The 20002-nt window shown below is 40.1% G+C and overlaps 1 protein-coding gene and 1 long non-coding RNA gene across 7 annotated transcripts in view; both read left to right on the top strand.

The window, feature by feature from the left end:
- NOVA1 (NOVA alternative splicing regulator 1) overlaps positions 1 to 20002 on the top strand; it is a 145475-nt gene that overhangs the window by 69703 nt on the left and 55770 nt on the right. The window lies entirely within an intron of this gene.
- LOC310683687 lies at positions 4107 to 19470 on the top strand. 2 transcript variants are annotated; one of them, XR_014514491.1, is made up of 2 exons: positions 4107 to 4333; positions 16647 to 19470. It is a non-coding gene; the product is annotated as an uncharacterized lncRNA (long non-coding RNA). The 2 variants fall into 2 exon arrangements; XR_014514492.1 differs by having other exon boundaries at positions 4107 to 4366.

Raw genomic sequence — 20002 nt, 5'->3', positions numbered from 1 at the left:
ATAGCCCATCTGGTTGCAAATAGCAGTAGAATACGTACTGCAAAAACAGCAAATAGTCTTGTGATACCATGCATAACATAATGTAGTGTGATTAACTTTAACGAACTAGAATCTACTTTTGTCTGCTGCATGAAATGTTATCCTCATTTGGCAGGGGTGTGTGTAATATATCTACACCCCTATAACGAAAGAAAAGGGATAGCTCAAAATATTAATAGGAGCCTAGTCCAGTGTGGATGCCCATTTCTTATCTATTCTCTTTTCTTTCTATTTAATGTTCTTGTATATGCAAAATGAATAAACACTTATTGACTTGAATCCTAAGTAAACTTCCGCAAGTGGAAGGGCACATTCCATTCATGGATGGGACTTAAGATAGTCTGGAGGATCCAAACAGTAGAATGGTAGAAAACAATTTTGAAGCTGCTTGTTCTGCCTCTTAGACTGCTGGAGAGGTCTCTGAATCCTCTAGAACCTAATTTTTGGGGGAGCGGTGCAAAAGGCCCATGGAAAAGGGGTGACACCAGTAAGCATCTCCACCCACTTGCAAACATTACTTGAGTGGAACTCCATTCAGCCTGCCAGTAGAAACGAACTTGGGATTTTTCTTTTCCTGCTGAAGTCATCTTAGATAAAGAAACTGGCTCAAATTCCCCTCCTCCTTTTAAAATAGATATTCAAGGAGCTATTGAGAGTGAATTCCTCTGAGGAAAATAGCTGATGTGTGAAAAGCACTGGAAATTAATCTAGAAGATTAAAATCCAGTTTCAATAAATTGTTTTCTTGTACCAATTGGCTTTTCTCATTTTCTTTCTTTCTGTTTTGTGACATGACCCTCCTTATTATAAGACAGCCCTCAAACAGGCGAGTAGCAGACATATCGTTTGTCAGTAGGAAAGCATTAAGCTTTTGATTATGATAAAAATATGATCATGACTTTACATGAACAAAACTATTCTAAGACACACTTTGAGCTTAAAACAATAAATCCTTAGCCTGTGAATTTCAACATTGGCTTTGTCACATAGTTTGTGATAGTATTTCTACTAAATTCTGTGAGAGTGCTTCCAAATGTTACCTTTTAAAATAACTCTGCATTTCACTTTCTAACACACACACACACACACTCTCACTCATACACCCTTTGCAAACACTATGTTGCACCCATTCATTGTTCAGTAGCAGTTGCATTTTCTTGTATTTATGCTGCCTGCATGCCTTGGTTGTTTCCATGGCAACCACTTCTTATTCTTCGTTTGTACTGAACCAGACAGTACTCTTAGCAGATTCTTTATTTTTAATCATTGTGATTTTATAATAGTGTTCCAGTTTTATCTTAAATTGTTATTTACTTCTGCTTGCAATCAGAGGATGCTGCTCAAATAGCTGATTTTTAATCTGGACACATGTGATGTGTAAATCCATCACTTACTATATGACTTTCATTGAGGTCTACAGATCCTTAAATACGTTGTGATATATGAATGCACTACTAAACAATATTACAGAATGCTTGCACATTAGTCTCTTGTAGGTAATCTCAATTAAATATCCTGTTAGAGGCGATAATGAAGATATTTCAGAATTTAATTCATAATACCTTTTGGAACAATCCCAATCCCCATTCTGCATTGCTGGTAGGAAGGGGAGGGGAGTAGTTATTGGTGGGGCTTACAATTTGTGAACTGCCCTGTGATCTTTAGATGAAGGGTGGTATACTAACTAACTAAATAAGTAACATGCTTAAGATTGCACTGTATGGTGCTTTTTAAAACTTTTGTCAGTACTTGGTAGTAGATAATGCAATGGGGGGGGGATGAATGTAATTTGGAAAAAAATAAAATGTGCTTGCATTTAGGAGGACTAAAAGGGATACCAATTTGTCTATTATAATTTATATTTATAGTTGCAAATTAAGATATACAATACAACTCACCATAGTGAGGAAGGCACCAGATGACTTGTGTGTCTGACAGTTGATAGGCAACCTCAGTCCTCCTGTGCTCCCTTTTTATGGTTCCTTGTCCTTAAACTGAGCAGCCCTCAAACAGAGGACACCTTCAAATAGACGACTGTCCTCTGGCAGCTCTTCAAATAGTGGACTGTTTTGTGCAAAATATGACACATGGCCAGCCTTATTGTATTTAGTATCTGCGTGACATGTTCTTCCTGATTTGTATGTTAGTGAAGCAGAGAAAGCTGAACCAGCTCCATTACTTGGCATACTTTTTTCTGAAATAAATATACATATAGAGGACCCCCAAATTTCTCACATTTGTGTCTACTTGACACACCCACAGATGTGGTGACAAGTGTTCACTGACATTTGCAACAGAAGCCTCACTTTATGCATTAGAAAGGGAAACCCTCCCCTCATGCTGTCACAAGATACCTTTGCATTCTGGGCAGTGTATAGACACAGTCTTGGAAAAATACAAGACCTGGGAAGTCACCTGGTGATGAGTCAGTGTAAAGAACTCATTTTCCCCACTACAGTAGGCATCATCCAAATGACATTTCAATGGCTTATATTGTAATGTTCTAATAGCATCCTTTATGTTAACATTTCCACATGTGAAATGTAGTGAAGCTTTGAGCATTTTTACGTAGTTCCACTTCAGAGATGCATTTATGGTGGATTTGTTTTGGGCATTTCCAGTGGTAAATTATATATATATATATATATATATATATATATATGGATATGGTTGGTTGTTTATACCGCGCACATCGGGCTGGGTTTCCCCAGCCAGTCTGGGCGGCTTCCAACAAAACATTAAAAATACATTCAAACAGCAGTCATTAAAAACTTCCCTAAACAGGGCTGCCTTCAGATGTCTTCTAAAAGTCAGATAGTTCTTTATTTCCTTTACATCTGATGGAAGGGTGTTCCACAGGGCAGGTGCCACAACTGAGAAGGCCCTCTGCCTGGTTCCCTGTAACTTTGCTTCTTGCAGTGAAGGAACCGCCAGAAGGCCCTCGGCGCTGGACCTCAGTGTCCGGGCTGAACGATGGGGGTGGAGACGCTCCTTCAAGTATACTGGGCCAAGGCCATTTAGGACTTTAGAGGTCAGCACCAACACTTTGAATTGTGCTCGGAAACGTACTGGGAGCCAATGTAGGTCTTTCAAGACCATAGAATCATAGAATCATAGAGTTGGAAGAGACCACAAGGGCCATCGAGTCCAACCCCCTGCCAAGCAGGAAACACCATCAGAGCACTCCTGACATATGGTTGTCAAGCCTCATAGAATCATAGAAGACCAATGTTATGTGGTCTTGGCGGGCGCTCCCAGTCACCAGTCTAGCTGCCGCATTTTGGATTAGTTGTAGTTTCCGGGTCACCTTCAAAGGTAGCCCCATGTAGAGCGCATTGCAGTAGTCCAAGCGGGAGATAACAAGAGCATGCACCACTATGGCGAGACAGTCCACAGGCAGGTAGGGTCTCAGCCTGCGTACTAGATGGAGCTGGTAGACAGCTGCCCTGGACACAGAATTAACCTGTGACTCCATGGACAGCTGTGAGTCCAAAATGTCTCCCAGGCTACGCACCTGGTTACCCCATTCAGGACCAGGGAGTCCTCCACACCCACCCGCCCCGTTCCCCAGAAACAATACTTCGGTCTTGTCAGGATTCAACCTCAATCCGTTAGCAGCCATCCATCCTCCAACCTCAGTCCTAGAGATTATATAGCGAAGTGAAGCTTGATCAGTGCCTAGATGGGAGATGACTGGGGTGTCCATATAAGTTTAGGAGAGGGTATTAGGTTATAAGTAGAATTTAATATCAAATGAAATGAAACAGCTTTGGGTAGCAGATGAAATCAGAATTTGGCTGTTTTCCTTTAGCAAGCCATTTAATTACACTTTCTCCCAAGTTATTTATTTGGGAAATTTTGACTTTATTTAAGGAGTGATGAGGTCTCAAAACTTGATCTGTGCCAAAAAGGATTGTAGTTGCTGCTTGTTCCCAAATGCTGCTAATGGAATGATTCATTTATAGAGATGTTGCCCAAAGTTCATATTCCTTGGCTTAAAATATGAACCTCAGTGACTGATGAGGCAAATACTAGGCAAATATTACACCCTCCCACCTCCACCTGCTTACTTTGATGCTGCTCCCACAGTAAATAGTAGGGCTCTCATTTTCTAGTGCTCCTTGAGGTTAACTCATTGTCATAGCAGCACCAAGGATGTTTAGCTCCTTTTGTGAGCAGAGCAATGACATCAAGGTAAACAGGTTGAAGGGAAAAGGGAATGAGATATGTGAGACCTTTTGGAGAGGCTCGCAGTCACAAGAGGGAGCAGAACCAATTTGGCTTCCTAATCAGGGGTATGACAGGATTCAACTTTGAATAAGTTTGGAGTAAGATAACCTATTTCCTCCTTTGAGGCACGGAATTATAAGCCATTTTAGGGAGAACATGGGGAGTGGGCTTTGATCGATATTCATTTTTACAAGATGCATGTCACTCTGATGGTTTCTGTTTACAGTTGTTGAGATTTTTGGTATTTATTTCTACACTTTCTCAACAGACTGTATAACAATGAGAGATAATGGGCAATGTTTATTTTTAGAGCATTTTTTTTAATTGGGTATGTATAAGCTTCAGGACCAGCACAGCAGTGATACTCCTAATTATATGATTAATTACAGTGACACATTTTTACAGCCTACATTTTTGCTTTGCAACCAAAAGCATAGCATTTTAAAGGTCACCTTCTGGTCAAAAAGCCACAACAAAGTAAACGGTAGTTTGCAGCCAACTACAATTTTTGACTATAGAGCACAATTTTCTATTTTGAAAAAGGAACAAGGTGTTTGTTCTAAAACCGTACTTCTATTAAAAGTTACAACTCAGTTCTTCAAAAGGTACAAAGCACAAAGTAAATCTGAAAATAGTTTGGCATCTTCTCCAACTTCAATTTCTTTTTTTAAATGATTGGTTGGGAATTTATTCTGAACCAGTATTTGAAACTCTCATTGTTCTAGGTGCATTTTTCATTAACAAGAGCAGTTTCTGAGCTCTGGACGCCTAAGATTTCAGATTAAAACTGCGGAGTGGAAGGAAAGGAGGACCTTTTTCAGCCTCCCCATTTCCAGCTTATCTCTGAAGAATGAAAAAGAGACCATCTTAAGAATATTAGGGGGGTGGGCAGGGGAAGGACTAGATCATGTGAAAAATGAACATAATATTTTAGCTGCAGTTTCATTCACTTCCCCCTTTGTATTCTTGTTATAAAAAAAAACCGCACCTAGACTTTCTGTTGTTGCGCCCATAAACCTAGGTTTAAGGTGCCATTTAGCTCCTAGCTTTCATATCTCAGTTTCTAACACTGTTCGGAACTATTCAAAAAATGCTTTGTTGCTGATCAGAAATGTGTATATCTTGGTTTTGAGTATAGCTATGCATATTTATTGTTTATCTTGTTATTCTAGAATTTCAGTATGTTAGGATGCTCACATATTATTTTAGTAAACCAAGTTACACTGGACATTCAGCTTCTCCCACTTTTCAATGTGCCTTTAGTGCATAGCTGACTGCACTCAGCTTTTCCTTGCCTCTGTATCATGAAACCCAGGAGGACATGATCATTTCCTCCCAAGTTTCCAAGTACTTCCACTTCCTCAATCAGTTCCTTTCGGTGGGGACCAGGTCCAAAGTAGCTGATCCCCTTGTTGCTTCTTCCACCTACTGGGAATTGAAATTGTCAGCAAGACAATGGAGGAATTTGTTGGGCCTTAAATTCTTGGCAGAGTTGGAGTTCCAACAGATGATAGGGTAGTTGAAGTCTTCCATGACTGCTATATGTCTCCTTTTTGTAATGTTTGTTAATCTGCTCTAGTAAGACATCATCCAAGTCTTCAGTCCGGCTTGGTGGTCTTTAGCAGACATACATAGTAAGGTCACTGCTGCTTCTCTCTCCTACAATTTCTACCCATATACTCTCAATCTGCCTTCCATGCGCCAGGTCATGGTTCTCTTCACAAGTGTGCACACCCTTTAAAATCAGTGGTTTTACTTTATGAGTCAGCTCCTGAATTTGCTTGCTTCCCTCTGCTTTTCCCTTTTCCTTTTGTTTCAGGTCATTTTCTTGATGAGTGGTTGACTTGTTTTTAGTTTCTGAACATACTTAGAATGTTAGATGCTTTCTAAATGATAAATTTAATATAAAATGGTAATGCATTAATTTTAGAAGTTCATCAAATAAACATTTCAAAGTTAAATTTTTCTGTCTTGATTGTTTATCACTGAACAGCTGCATCTCCAATAATACAACCTTAAAGTCCCATAGTCCCAAATGTTTTGTGTTACGTAGCACACAGATACGAAAACATAGAAAGCTTCATTCTGTTTTAGGACATCCAAACCATGTAATATGTGGAAGTACTAAAATAAGAAGTAATATGAAATGTACTATTGTAAAGCATTGAATTATAGGCGAAAAATTTAGTAATGTTAATTATGGGTTGTGGGAAACTGTGATGCAGTAAACAATAAGAAAGAAGGGCGGTGTATAACCGATAAGCAGTTCTTCCTCAACATTTAGTAGTTTTGATTCTGAGGATGGTGGAAGTAACACTTTGTTGACACAGTAATTAATTACAATGTTGTCATATTCCGAGTAAGGTTCTGCCTTCTGTGTACAAAAAGCCTGGTCCTACTGTTGAACGTGGGTGGCGCTGTGGGTAAAAGCCTCAGCACCTAGGGCTTGCCGATCAAAAGGTTGGCGGTTCGAATCCCCACGGCGGGGTGCACTCCCGTTGCTCGGTCCCAGCGCCTGCCAACCTAGCATTTCGAAAGCATCTCCAGGTGCAAGTAGATAAATAGGGACCGCTTACCAGCGGGAAGGTAAACGGCGTTTCCGTGTGCTGCGCTGGCTCGCCAGATGCAGCTTTGTCACGCTGGCCACGTGACCCGGAAGTGTCTCCGGACAGCGCTGGCCCCCGGCCTCTTAAGTAAGATGGGCGCACAACCCTAGAGTCTGTCAAGACTGGCCCGTATGGGCAGGGGTACCTTTAACTTTACCTAATGTTGTTTGTAAATATTTTTTAAACTTGCTTGTAAGTCCCGTTTGTGTGCTGCCATTTTTCTTTCAGGTTTTTAAACACACACCCCTCGCTTTGGAGGCATGCTAAAATAATGATTAATTTTCCTTTTGTGGAGTCTAATGTCCATACATTGTTGCTGCTGCTGCTGGGGAATGGCAGGATGCAGGCAGGGGGAGGGGTGGAGTTTATCCCCAGCTGTATTGGTGGGCTGTGGGTGGGGGTGGAAACACGAGATCTTGCATATGAGAGACTTATTTCCTGAGGGGCCTAGGTTCTAGTACATTCTAGCCTTCAGTCTAGAACAGTAGTTTCCAATTGAGGGTCCGTTCTGCGTAACCCACCCCGGGGGTCTGTGGCAACATGCATGTAGCAAAAATTACCAGAGAAATATAAAACGTTTCAAAAGTAGGGGGGGGGGGGCATGGCTTGGCTTTTGAAAAACAGGGGGTCTACAGCACTTACCAGTAGCTAATTGGGAATACTTGGTCATAAGAGGGTCATGCCAACCTTACATGCCTAGAGTGACAAAAGTGAGTTTCAGTTGGGTGTGTGTATATTTGGGGCTCACGTTTTAATTGTAGAATGATGTCCTGAAAATGTATATGTGTATATGTGTATATGTGAACAGCTTTGTGATTGTTTTAAAATTGCTTGCCTATTCAGAAAACATTGGCTGTGCTCTCTTATATCAGATGCAGTCAAATCTGAATGGCTGCACCATGTTTTGATAACCCTATTCACTAAAATTTATGATTAGTTCGGATTATATACATGATTCATCCAGAAACGTTCCCCTCAGTCTCGGTTGATTTTTTTTGCCAATCTGCCTATGTAATGTCATTTTGTTTACTATGTGGTCCCAGATTGGATGATAGTGTTCATCTGACAAATTTAGGACGACAACAAGAGCATGACATTTTTGTTGCATGGGCAGAGTTCCCATTACTCTTCTCCTCCCCAAGCTCACCTCCCAAACTGTTCTGATAGTGTCTCAGCCCTGTTTGCCAGATGTATAAAGCACACGAGTCAGAAAATAGTTGTTGTTTTTTAATGTGAGGGTGGTATTTGACACACTTGTTTCACCAGAACAAATACTTTTTGGTAGACAACAGAACTTCTCCCTCTCCTCCCCCTCACCACACATCCCCTAATCTGTTCTGGTATTTTCCCCAACTATCCAGAGCAGATTTGGTGAGCATGTGGGGCACACTCAGGCAATGGGGGAGAGTCAGTGGGGTGAGGGAAAGTTACGTTGCACAAATGCAAATCCTTGTACTAATGGAACAAGTGGATTTGATTTTGTCCTGAGTGTTCTAGTAACCAGTGTAGGGGAAACACTCTTCCAGCACCCAAACTATGGCATAACAGATGGCATGCCAAATATCCAAGTTAAAACTGAAGATTTCACTTCACCAGTTAATATGTGGAAACCACATCTAGAGGCAAAGAAGGTTGCTTACTTGCTCACAGATGAGTAATCAAAGTGTTTGTCACATTTGTTTGTTCCTTTCTACCTTACCCAGTTTCCTCCACGCTTAATAGCTGGGCTGTCAAAGGGAGCAGACATTCCTCAAGGGAAAGATAATAGTCCAGCCTTCTTTCTCCTTCCTACTGTGTTTTCAATTAAATTGTGAAAAGCCTTTATTACCTGAAGGGACTTGGGTATCCCACTCCTATGTCTGATGTCACTAGATGTTCTGAATGATATATTGTCCGGAAAGTGTGGAGTTCTGTTCTGCTTACTCAGGTGGAAGGTGTTTTACCTTAAAGAGAAATCTGAGTGCAAGATGAGAGAAACCTTTGTCTGGAACTGGTTTGATGCATTCTTAACAGAATTAAAGAAGAACAGCTGAAAATTCCTTGAGTGACACCCTCCACTTGAACTGTGGTAGCTGTAGGTTTTCAAGCTTTGATTGCCTTTCTGCACCTTTAAGTGAAGCAGTGTATCCTGCCAACTAAATCAATTAGTCAGTTTGTATTGTTATTTTATAGTGTTCCCTGGTAATTATCCTTTTTTATTAAATTACACATTTTTATCCTATTTTATGGACCTATGTTAATGGTGAGTCAGCAGAATCACGTTCCTCTGTTATTATGAGAAACTGGAGTAGACAGTAGATTCTACAGATTATTATTATTACATTTTTATCCCTCTTTTCCTCCAAGGAACTCAAAAGTGGTGTACATTATTCTCCCTCTTCTCATTTTACCCTCAGAACAATCCTGTGAAGTAAGTTAGGCTGAGAGATTATGACTGGATGCTTTATTTGCTGAATTTCTTCTCTTTTCATTGCAGCCTTGAAAGCTATGCTTCCCAGTTGACCTTAAAAACAAGCCATCTTGATCCTTTAACAACCATATAATGTACAGAAATCAGTTTGTGTGGTTATAGGGAATGAGACCCAACATGAACCCCTGTTAATATCATCCAATGAACCATTTTTTGCAAGCAGGCAAGCAGAAACAGCCAGTATAAGTTGTTGATCTCATTAAAGACACAGGAACCAGGTGAAGAAAAAAGGTGGAACCCTTTTTCCTAACTTTATAAATTATGTGTTCAATAGGCATAATATAAGTTGCATGTTAATTTCTGCCACTCCAAATGGTGAGAAATTTATTAGTAATGAGGGTATTTCTCACTTTCTTATTTTTTGTTTGTTTAGAGCATATATACTCTTCTCTTCAGCCAAAAAGTCTCCTGGAGTGGTTTACTCTATTTAAATAAGTAAAACAAGACAGTCCCTGCCTACAGGTTTACAATCTAAAAGTTAAATACAGGCGACTCCCCACTTACGTAAGGGTTACGTTCTGGGCCCCCATGTGCATAAGTGAAATTGTGTAAAGTGGGGAGCATCCTCTTAACACCTTTTAAACGCCCTCTCTGCCGCTCTCTTTTCAGACCATACCAAAATACTTTATCCAAAAATATCCACAACTAGAATTGAAGCTCTGGAGTGGGCTGGAGAATGGCTGCTGCTGCTGCTGCTGCTGCACTACCCCACACACCAGTTGTTAGTTGGGGAGGCTGAGCAGCATAAGCAAAGCCCCACTGTGCTTCTGGTCTCTTTGGGGCTTCCTCCTCTCTCATTGACGTCCTCTTCTGGGTCTGCTCGCGATCCACCTTTCTCCTGCCATTTCTGGGTATGAATTGAATTAATTCAATTATTTCCCAGCGCTGCACATATATGCGGTTGCGCATAAATGTGTGTGTGTGGGGGGGATTCTTGTAGTAGATCTTACCCTGACCAATTGGAAGCATTTCAGGGCTATTATACCATCCATAGTAATTTACCTAAATCATACTTCTGTGGACAGTGTGGCCCCTAACAAATTTAGAGTTTGCATGAACAAGAAATGGCCTTAGCACAACATGTTAAACTGAAAGGGTTATTGTTAGTTTAATATTAAATATACTTAACCCACATTTAAGTAGAGAAAGCTAGTTTGCTTGTGTTTTACCAAAAGGGTATATCATGTTCAGTTAACCCTTGAGGAATTCCACAATTGCAGGATGGGATAAGTTTTCATTCTATTAAAAAGTTAATAAATATTGGTACTGTTTTATGTGGCCTGCAATATTTTCCTCATCCTCATCAAGATATTCATGAGTTAACATACATAAAGCTATTAACTTCACATATTCTAAATGAACTGAATAATGTATAACTTCCTAGCAAATATACACTATTATTGTTTCTTCTTTTATTATCACTATTTCACTAACCATACTGATTTTTATACCTTTTGCACTTTTACAAACTTTATTCTTTTGTACTTTCTGGAAATAATGTTCTTTCTTCAGCTGCACATAACCACCATTTTCAAGCTTGGCCATAAGTCAGGTCTTCTTATCCTTTGAGCAGCAGATAGATATTTGTTTAATGTTCTTGAATACTCCTATATTTGGATTTTCTTTGATTTGTGGGAAATTTTGTTAGCTTGTGCATGGATTTTTTGTAAGTATCTGAAAACTAACCTGTTTCCTCCTTTTTGCTTCCTTCTGTTAAATCTTCCTTCTGTTAACACTTCCTGATAACATGCTTTTTGCTTTCCCAACAACTGACTCCATTACTTTCTAGGCTCTCTCTTCTATACACTTCACAGCTTTTTGTTTAACAGCCTAAGATGTAATAACATATTTTCTTCAAACATTTAGGACCTTTATTTCTATTAAAATAACCAAAGATGCCTTGGTCTTCCTTTTTTGTAATATGTTACATTTAATTTTGTCATATATCATTAAGTAATCAATATCTTGCTAACAATATTTCAGTCTACTACTTTAATAAGTTGACAACATTGGTGTTCAATATTATATAACATAATTAATATTGGGTACCAAGTATGAATCCATACAATTATTTATATTGCATTTTTTATCTTGTATTTGACTTTTTTCTCCCACTGTTTATATATCATCCAGTCTTGTGAAATATTTTCCATTTATATGCTTATCTTGTTTTTAATCCCAACAGTAGGCAAATGTTAAAATTTTCCTGATACAGATATGCATGTTTAACTTACATGAGATTCATCCAACAAATTCATAGAGTAAAGATCCACCACAATCTTTTACTCAGCACCATTTGCCTATATCACAAACTGAGGAACAGTACTGTTCAACAGCTCTGCTGCTATGAGATTGGTGGCCACTACAATAATTATTGTTATAACAATTTATCAAAATGACATCTACAGATGATCTTGTATGTTGCTTTTCTGGCAGCATCTTGTATGCTGCTTTGCTGGCAATGTGATACATGTGGAACTGAGATGTTTCTGCCAGCAGACGGAACTCAAAGGATCTAAGATGACACCTTTGAGGTTACCTAAAGTGATTGCAGAATATTATAGCTTACTGTGTCTGAAATAACAATTAAGTAGCATTTTCTAATAGTCATCTTGCATTTTCACTGTTACGAAACACACCTTCAACAAAATTTCTGCACTACAGCAGAACTATTTTTCAGTTTATTATTATGATGATTATGATTATGATTATGATTAATTTATTATTTATACCCTGCCCATCTGGCTGGTTTCCCCAGCCACTCTTGACAGCTTCCAACAAAAGATTAAAAATACATTAAAACATCAGTCATTAAAAACTTCCCTAAACAGGGCTGCCTTCAGATGTCTTCCAAACGTCAGATAGTTGTTCATTTCTTCGACGTCTGATGGGAGGGCGTTTCACAGGGCAGGCGCCACCACCGAGAAGGCCCTCTGTCTAGTTCCCTGTAACTTGGCTTCTCGCAGTGAGGGAACCGCCAGAAGGCCCTCGGCACTGGACCTCAGTGTCCAGGTTGAATGATGGGGGTGGAGACGCTCCTTCAGGTATACTGGGCAAAGTGTTAACTTTGCTAAGTGTTTAAGATCGTTTATAAATAAGAGTATAACAATTCAAATAGATAACGTCAGGAAAAGAAGAGTAGCCACACAAACAAAAAGAATATTCCCAAAAATATTTCAGGATCTCCAGTTGGAAAGCAGCTGAGGTTGTTACTATTTCTGGAGGAAAATGTTAAATATTTATTTCAGTAGTGCACAGAACGTATTAGGATATAGCAGTAGCTAGGTTGTTTAAGAAATGTGTCTGAAGAGGTGTAACTATGCGGTGCATCTGGCCTTAGGTCAGGAGTAGAAATTATGAGGTGCCTGTAGAAATGATGATAGATGGTTTCTGGACTGAGGACCATGTAGCTGTATGGCTGGAGGCTGTCTCGGAACAACCAGTGCAAACACTGCGTCTGCATGGCACTCCAAAAACCTCTCTCCTGTACTTTGGCTTCATCTCCTTCTTTAAACATGTATGGGCTCCCCTTCATTCTCTGTCAACAAAAGCCACTTGCCTGGTGAGATGGAGCTGCAATGCTCGCTTCCTAGCAGGCTGTTGCTTTCACTTCCTGGGAGAGAGAGTAGTGAGGAAGCAGGAAGGTCACTGTAGTGTATACATTCTGATGGGTTCAGTTGGAGCACCTGTACCACACTCTCCATTGACACCTCCCCTGCCTCTTCTGGTAAGCAGTAGCAATGCACCTGCCAGGAAGCTAGCATTGTGACTCCATCCCTCTGGGTGAGTCACTTGCATCTGTCCTGCTACCATACTGCTAGGATTGATTGTTCCATGTCCCACATTTTAGTGCTTTGTTAAATAATATGTAATGATTGTGACATTCAAAATTGTTCTAATAGTTTTTGGATTTTATCAGAATTCTTATTACGTTGTGTTCAGAAAGATTAATTATTGTAAGTACCCCTTTTCCTAATTAAAACTTCAACATTGCCACCAGTATGGATTTGAATGGGAATGTGTTAAGGTGCTTCCTAGCAAATGCTCGTTCCAGAGAAAGCTTCAAAGTTAAAATATGCTTTAGGAAGAAAGAGTTTCTTGGGAGGAATTCAGGCATTGGATCAGACTCTCAAGGCACTGAAGAGGTTTATAAGAAACTATTCGACATACGGAAAGAGTTGGATTTGTTGGACACCAAGTGGCAGACTAAGCATTAAATTCTACTAATCAAAGTAATGTTCAGTTTGGCAACAGGAGTAGAATATTGTTGGCACAATGATAAATGAAAGAAATAGGGAGGAGGGTATACCTAGTATTAAAAATGGATTAAAATAGATGCTAAAAGGAGTGCTGATTACTATGGAAAAGAGTACACACCAAATGATGGGTAAGTGTATGCAGTAACTGCTGGTTGCTGTTCAATGCTGTATGACCACAATAATTTAATAATTAATATTGTGGGGGCACTGCCTTCCTGTGCATATTTAGTTTAGACCAACACCCACCGAACATCGGTTAACTAACATCAGTAGAATTACTTCCAAGTAAACATGGATAGGCTCAGATACTATGAGAATTAAGTTTGGTGATGTGGAAGGAAATAATTTATTGTACGCTAATGATATGAAGTTAATAATTTTTTTTTAGATCCAACAGTACCCTTGGATGATATTAAGGAAGTATCAAATGAATTTGGAAGGCAACTGGAAATAAAGTTATGGATTCTGTCAGTTTATAGCAGGAGTAGAGACCCTCCCACATCCACATTTGGCCCACTAGGCCATTTTAGCCAAGCCACACTCACCTGCTTTATACTTGACATCAAATGTGAGTTCAAGGTAGACCTAAAAAGGTTGCAGGCACCACTGTTCAGTAGCCTTTGCAAAGCACTTTGAAGCACTATCAGCTGATCATTGGAGCATCAAAGTGCAGCGCACAGTTCTCTGTCTGTACCAACTATCTGTTTATTGTTGGTGTATGAAGAGAGCCCTTCCCAGCTAATTATCAGCTGGTTGGCACTGAAAGCACTTATTTAGAGAAGGTTGTTGTCACCACTAATTGGCTAATCTGTGTTCAAATATGTGGTACTCTTGAGAAGTGTTCAGCTATTAAGGGTTAATGTTTTAACTAGAGCTTCAGAAGCTTCTGGGGAGAAAAGTATTAATTATTCTTTTATTTTCCTCTAATTAGTTTTCATAATTTTAATGAAAGTTGTTTTAATTACCTTTTGTTGTACGCCTTTCCATTGCACATTGCCACTTTCACATTGCTATTTTTATAGATGTTATCTGGGCAAACTGGAGAGCAATCCCTTAAATTTTCCTTTTCTCACAGCAAAGCAGTTGAGAAGCATAGGTAGAAAGGGCCTGTCATGGAGGAGTAGTGCAGGGAACAGTGCACGTTGCCAGGCAGAGTTCAGAGACAGATCCTTTTTGGGCAAAGGACTTTTCAGTGTTCTCTCTATAGATTGGGCAGTCAGGCTCAAAAACCATGCTTAAGGACAAGTGCCAGGTTCACATGTAACACTCAGCCGTGATTAAGACATGCTGAACTTGGTAAGCTAACTCTGGCTTATGATCATGGTTTGTTTGTGGTTAATCATAGTTGGAAGGGACCCCAAGGGTCAACATGTCCAACCCCCTGCAATGCAGGAATCTCAGCTAGATCATACATGACAGATAGCTATCCAATCTCTGCTTAAAAACCTTCAAGGAAGGTGATTCCACCATCTCTTGAGGGATTCTGTTCCACTGCTGAATAGCTCTTACTGTCAGAAAGTTCTTCTGATGGTTAGTTGGCATCTCCCTTCTTGTAACTTGAAGCCATTTGTTTAGGTGTTAGCCTCCGGAGCAGGAGAAAATAAGCTGATTCCATCCTCCATGTGACAGCCCTTTAGATATTTGAAGATGGCTGTCATATATCTTCTTAGTCTTCCCTTTTCCAGGCTAAACATAGTTAATTCCTCAACCGTTCCTCAACCGTTTCCTTGGCTTGGTTTCCATACCCTTTATCTTAGGTACCCTCCTCTGCACATGTTCCAGCTTCTCAATATTCTTCTTGAATTTTGGTGCACAGAACTGGACACAGTACTCCAGGTGTTAACTGTCTGTAGTTGACCTGTCTGGCCAGGTTCAGATGATCAAATAAATTATGGTTTAGTAAATCACAGTTGAATACTATGTGCTAACCAGTCCTATGTGTTTCTGTGTGTGTTGGTATGAGTGAGTGACAGAAAGAGGGGGAAGTATGTAAAAATGAATTAATATTAGGAAGTTGCAAAATGTATGTATGGGAAGTTGGCTCACATTTGTGTTAACTGTTCTACTTGTGTTTTGAGTTCTCTGCATGAATTCATAATGCTCCCTTAAACAAGAGACTCTTCAGCCAGAGTGTTTCCAGTATTTAAAATGTATAAATGCTATCTAATATATTATACATGCAAAAATATGTACCAGTAGTTTGTGGCTGGGCTCATCTCCTTGTGTTATATACTTTTAATTCTTGTTTTAAGTTGTACATAAAGTCCCATTGAATAAAGTCTATATTGATTTAGTATCATGTATGCAATTCTCAGAGGAAGGGGACTTGTATATATATTCTGTCCGCTTAACTTAAATGAATGGAGCATTTATTGTTGGGCTTTGTTCTGTTCCATCCTCCATTTTAATGTGTTCAGAATGAGAACCACAAATTTTGAGAATCTGGCACAATGATTCCATACTGATAATCTAGAACACTGTAAAACCCTGCAATTACAGTCAGGGGGTACTTTAGTGGAACATGGGCTGATGCCATTGTGATGCGTCTGTTTAATGTAATATTAACGTTTCAGAGGCTTAGCTGCAAGTGGGTAGGGTGACTTGAATTGGCTTCTCGAATTTGTGCTCATGTAGTCTTCCCTGGAAAGCATTCCCAAGACCTTGTGCAAGTGTTTAAAAAAGGGAGCTATTTCTGAAGAACTATTTTTCTCTGCTTCCAACCCCCCCCCCATAAAGCTACAGAAGTTATCACTCTAAATTACAAGATGCGTCAGTTCCAACAAAATTTAAAAGCATTTTTACTATTCAGATGGGTGGACTTTTTCCTTAGTAATTGCTTGTGTAGGAGGCACTATTGACAAAGGCTCGTATTACTGTAGTGCAGCATAAAAGGTATAATTGCAAAATGAGCTCTTTATGTATATATCAAAAGAGTATGTCTTAAGTCTACAAGTTAATCTAAAAGTTTTTTTCAGTGAAAAATTAATGTTAAGTTTTGGTTTTTTCCTCTTTTTTACCATTTTGTGTTGTTACTTTTTTGCAGTAAATCTGGAATTGATCAGAAGAGAGAAAAATATACCATGGAAAATACTACTTGGGGAAGGGTGGAACACTTTGGCTTGTATCCAATGCTGCACAGTTCCGCTGACTCAATTGGACTTCCATTTCCTCTCCTCCTCCCCACACCCCACAATCTGCCCCAGAGGGTCCACCAACCCACAAGCTGCTTTTGAGGGCATGTGGAGGGCTAGAGGGACAGAAGAGGAAGCTCTGTTGTGTACATAGAGGTCTCTAGTGCTACCAGAGTTCCAGCGCTGGATACAATCCTTTATATTGAGCTATTTGTTTGGGAATATGTATATTGAAATGTAATGTTTTTTCATGTCTGCCAGGTTGGTGGCATTCTTATTATTTCTGATATATATGTTCTTCCAGCTCTTTAATTATCCAATTAAGGTTAGGCTTAGTGTAGGTATTTCACAGGGCAATCCTGTAGTTTTGCTATGCCAGAGGGCCATTTATAATGCCACAATGCCAGTGTGACTTGGTAGCCAGCACAAAAGAGGAAACACCACTCCAAGAAGCATAGAAGAGAGCAACACTGCTAGCACACCACCAGCATCCAGGGCAATGACATACTCCAATCAATCACGGTTCAGTTGACATATGGCCATGATTGCTCCCCACTTCATCACATATACAACACACAATCTACCAGGCATGATGGTGCCAAGTACATTCCACTAAGGCCCTGCTATGAAGCAGGCAGGAAGAATCCAGTAACTGAATCCAGGAATCTCCATGGGCTGGGGTTTGCATCCCATTACACTGCTGTTAAGCATACACTGGTTATAAACAATCATTTGACTGCACAACACAAGGTAACAGGAGGAGAAGCATTACAAGACACAAGGGGAGTGGGAGCACAGGCTGGAACTGGGACAGACAAGGGGAAGTCAGAACCTTGCTCTCACAGGAATAACCTCCATTACCAACCCTTTGGGGCCCAGGAGCACATCTGGAAATCTCACAAACTGTCGTGGGGCACCACAAAATTCCCATTTTGCAGAAGAAAAGCTGGCAGTGCTCACAAACATCCCCATCACAATAATACCAGACAAAACATCTAACCCCCCCCCCCCAATAAACACAGACACGAAAGAAGAAAAAACAGGCATTCCCAACCAGACAACCCAACAACACAAACCTCATTGGTTTTACAAATTGGGGAGGATAGGGAACCTTGGTGGGCACCAGGTGTGGGTGGGTGAGAGAGGCTGGGGACCTAGCTTATAACTTTTGTCCCATCCTCTTCTTGGCAGTGCATTTCGATATTGTTTAAACACATACATCACTGTTTCCCTTGGCTTGCCAGCCCTGCTGGTTACCAAGCCCTTCACCTCAATTGTCTCATTTCTTGCATTGCCCCCAAAATGACTTTCATGGCACTAGCACCCATTCAGTCATTTACCTTACAGTGGTACCTCGGGTTACATATGCTTCAGGTTATATACGCTTCAAGTTACAGACTCCGCTAACCCAGAAATAGTACCTCGGGTTAAGAACTTTGCTTCAGAATGAGAACAGAAGTCGTGCTCCAGTAGCGTGGCAGCAGCAGGAGGCCCCATTAGCTAAAGTGGTGCTTCAGGTTAAGAACAGACCTCCGGAACGAATTAAGTACTTAACCCAAGGTACCACTGTATTGATATTCCCTAGAGCCTGAGTGGGCAACAAGAAGTCAGTGACCTTGGTCCCTGGTAGCAACAAAGCTACTTCCTCGTCCCAGTCAGTCCCCTATCCTGAAGCCAACTGAAGTATGATTGAAGTAGGGAAACAAATCCCTGTCTGCTACCTCATAGTAACAAAGATGCAAGAGCAGTGACAGAGTGAAGGAAGTTATTGAACAGTGCCATGGATGGTACGAGTTCTGAATAAAAAGAGGTGTGTGGGTTGCCAAATACTCATTCCAAGAAATGAACTGTGCCTTTGGGCAGTCAAATGTTCTCCATGTTTTCATCTACTGCATAGCTTAGCTGTCATGAAGCCTGAAATGTGCAGGACCTGCTGGGAACAGGTAAGCTGGCAATCCCGCAGAGTAACAGCCAGAAGCACTCTGGTCTCTGCTGCTAGTCATGCTGTGGATCAGCTTGGATGTACACAACCATTATGTCATGTTCTATGCATCTGTTGGAGGTCTGCCTGTGCAAAGCAAAGAGAGAGAATAATGTAGTTAGCAGCTAAACACATAGTCAACCTGGATGCACAGTTGATGTTCATGAAGAAATAATAGAGAAAGGAAAGTGGTGTTACCTGTGTGTTATTCTAGTGCCCTTGTTTCAGCCTCTTTCCCCCTGTGGGAAATACTGTAATTACTGATGAAATTCTTATCACTTTATTTTTAAGGACTTGAAGTGGACTTTGTTCAATGATAGTTTTGGTCCCTGAAACCAGGCAGCCTTCAGGTTGCACAGGAGTGTTTGGGCAATAGTAGCTGGCATTCACCAAGAGAAAGCTACTTGCATATGGGATTGCATGATCCCATCATGGTCGTTCAGAGGAGGGTCCTCTCCCATCATTTTTTTCCTAGAAATAAAATTGTTTATCCAAATCTAAAACAATTGATCAAGATGTCTGAACTATAATATTGATGCCTGTCAGGTTGAGATGAAACAAGATTACAGAACCACATGATAGAGATTGTGTGCCATCTTCTATATGCGGACATAAATGGTATAATTTAATGTGAAATGACTCACTGCAATCCTTTTACCACACAATTAATAGCATGTGAGAGCCTTTTTCAATTTTGTGATCAGATGCTAAAATATCTTGCAGATTTCATATAGATTAAAGCTATTTTAAACTTTGGATTCAGATTTCTTCAGCATTGCACAAGAGGGAGGTGTATTTGAGAGAATATTTCGCAGCTTGGTTAGTTCTCCAAAACAACTCTGTGAGAACTGTGCATGTTCAGTGGCTTCCAAATGCTGACTGACAACTAACTGCTAGGTGGGGTAGGGGGCAGAAAATGGTTTACAGGGAAGAACGTCTAGGAGAATAAATAAATAGAATTGTTGGGATATTGAATGCTGCAACATGCTCTAGAAATCAATGTATTAAGAATCATAGTAACATATTATATAAAGTGGTAACTTTTGCAATATTGTTTTACAGCAAATAATTTTGGGGTTTTTTTGTTTTTTAAAAAAATAGTTCCTGTCTTCCCTCCAAGGATCTCAAACCAGCATACATGGTTTCCCCCCACCCCTCATTTTACCCTCACAACAGCCTTGTGAGCTAGGCTAGGCTAGGCTGAAAGAGAATGACTGACTAAAGATTGCTCTCTGAACTTCATGACTGAATGAAGATTTAAACCTGTGCCTCCCCAATCCTAGTTCA

The sequence above is a fragment of the Podarcis tiliguerta genome, assembly GCF_965153285.1.
Source record: "Podarcis tiliguerta genome assembly, chromosome: 1".
In the NCBI taxonomy this organism is placed as follows: domain Eukaryota; kingdom Metazoa; phylum Chordata; class Lepidosauria; order Squamata; family Lacertidae; genus Podarcis; species Podarcis tiliguerta.
This window is presented reverse-complemented; position numbering and strand designations above follow the sequence as displayed.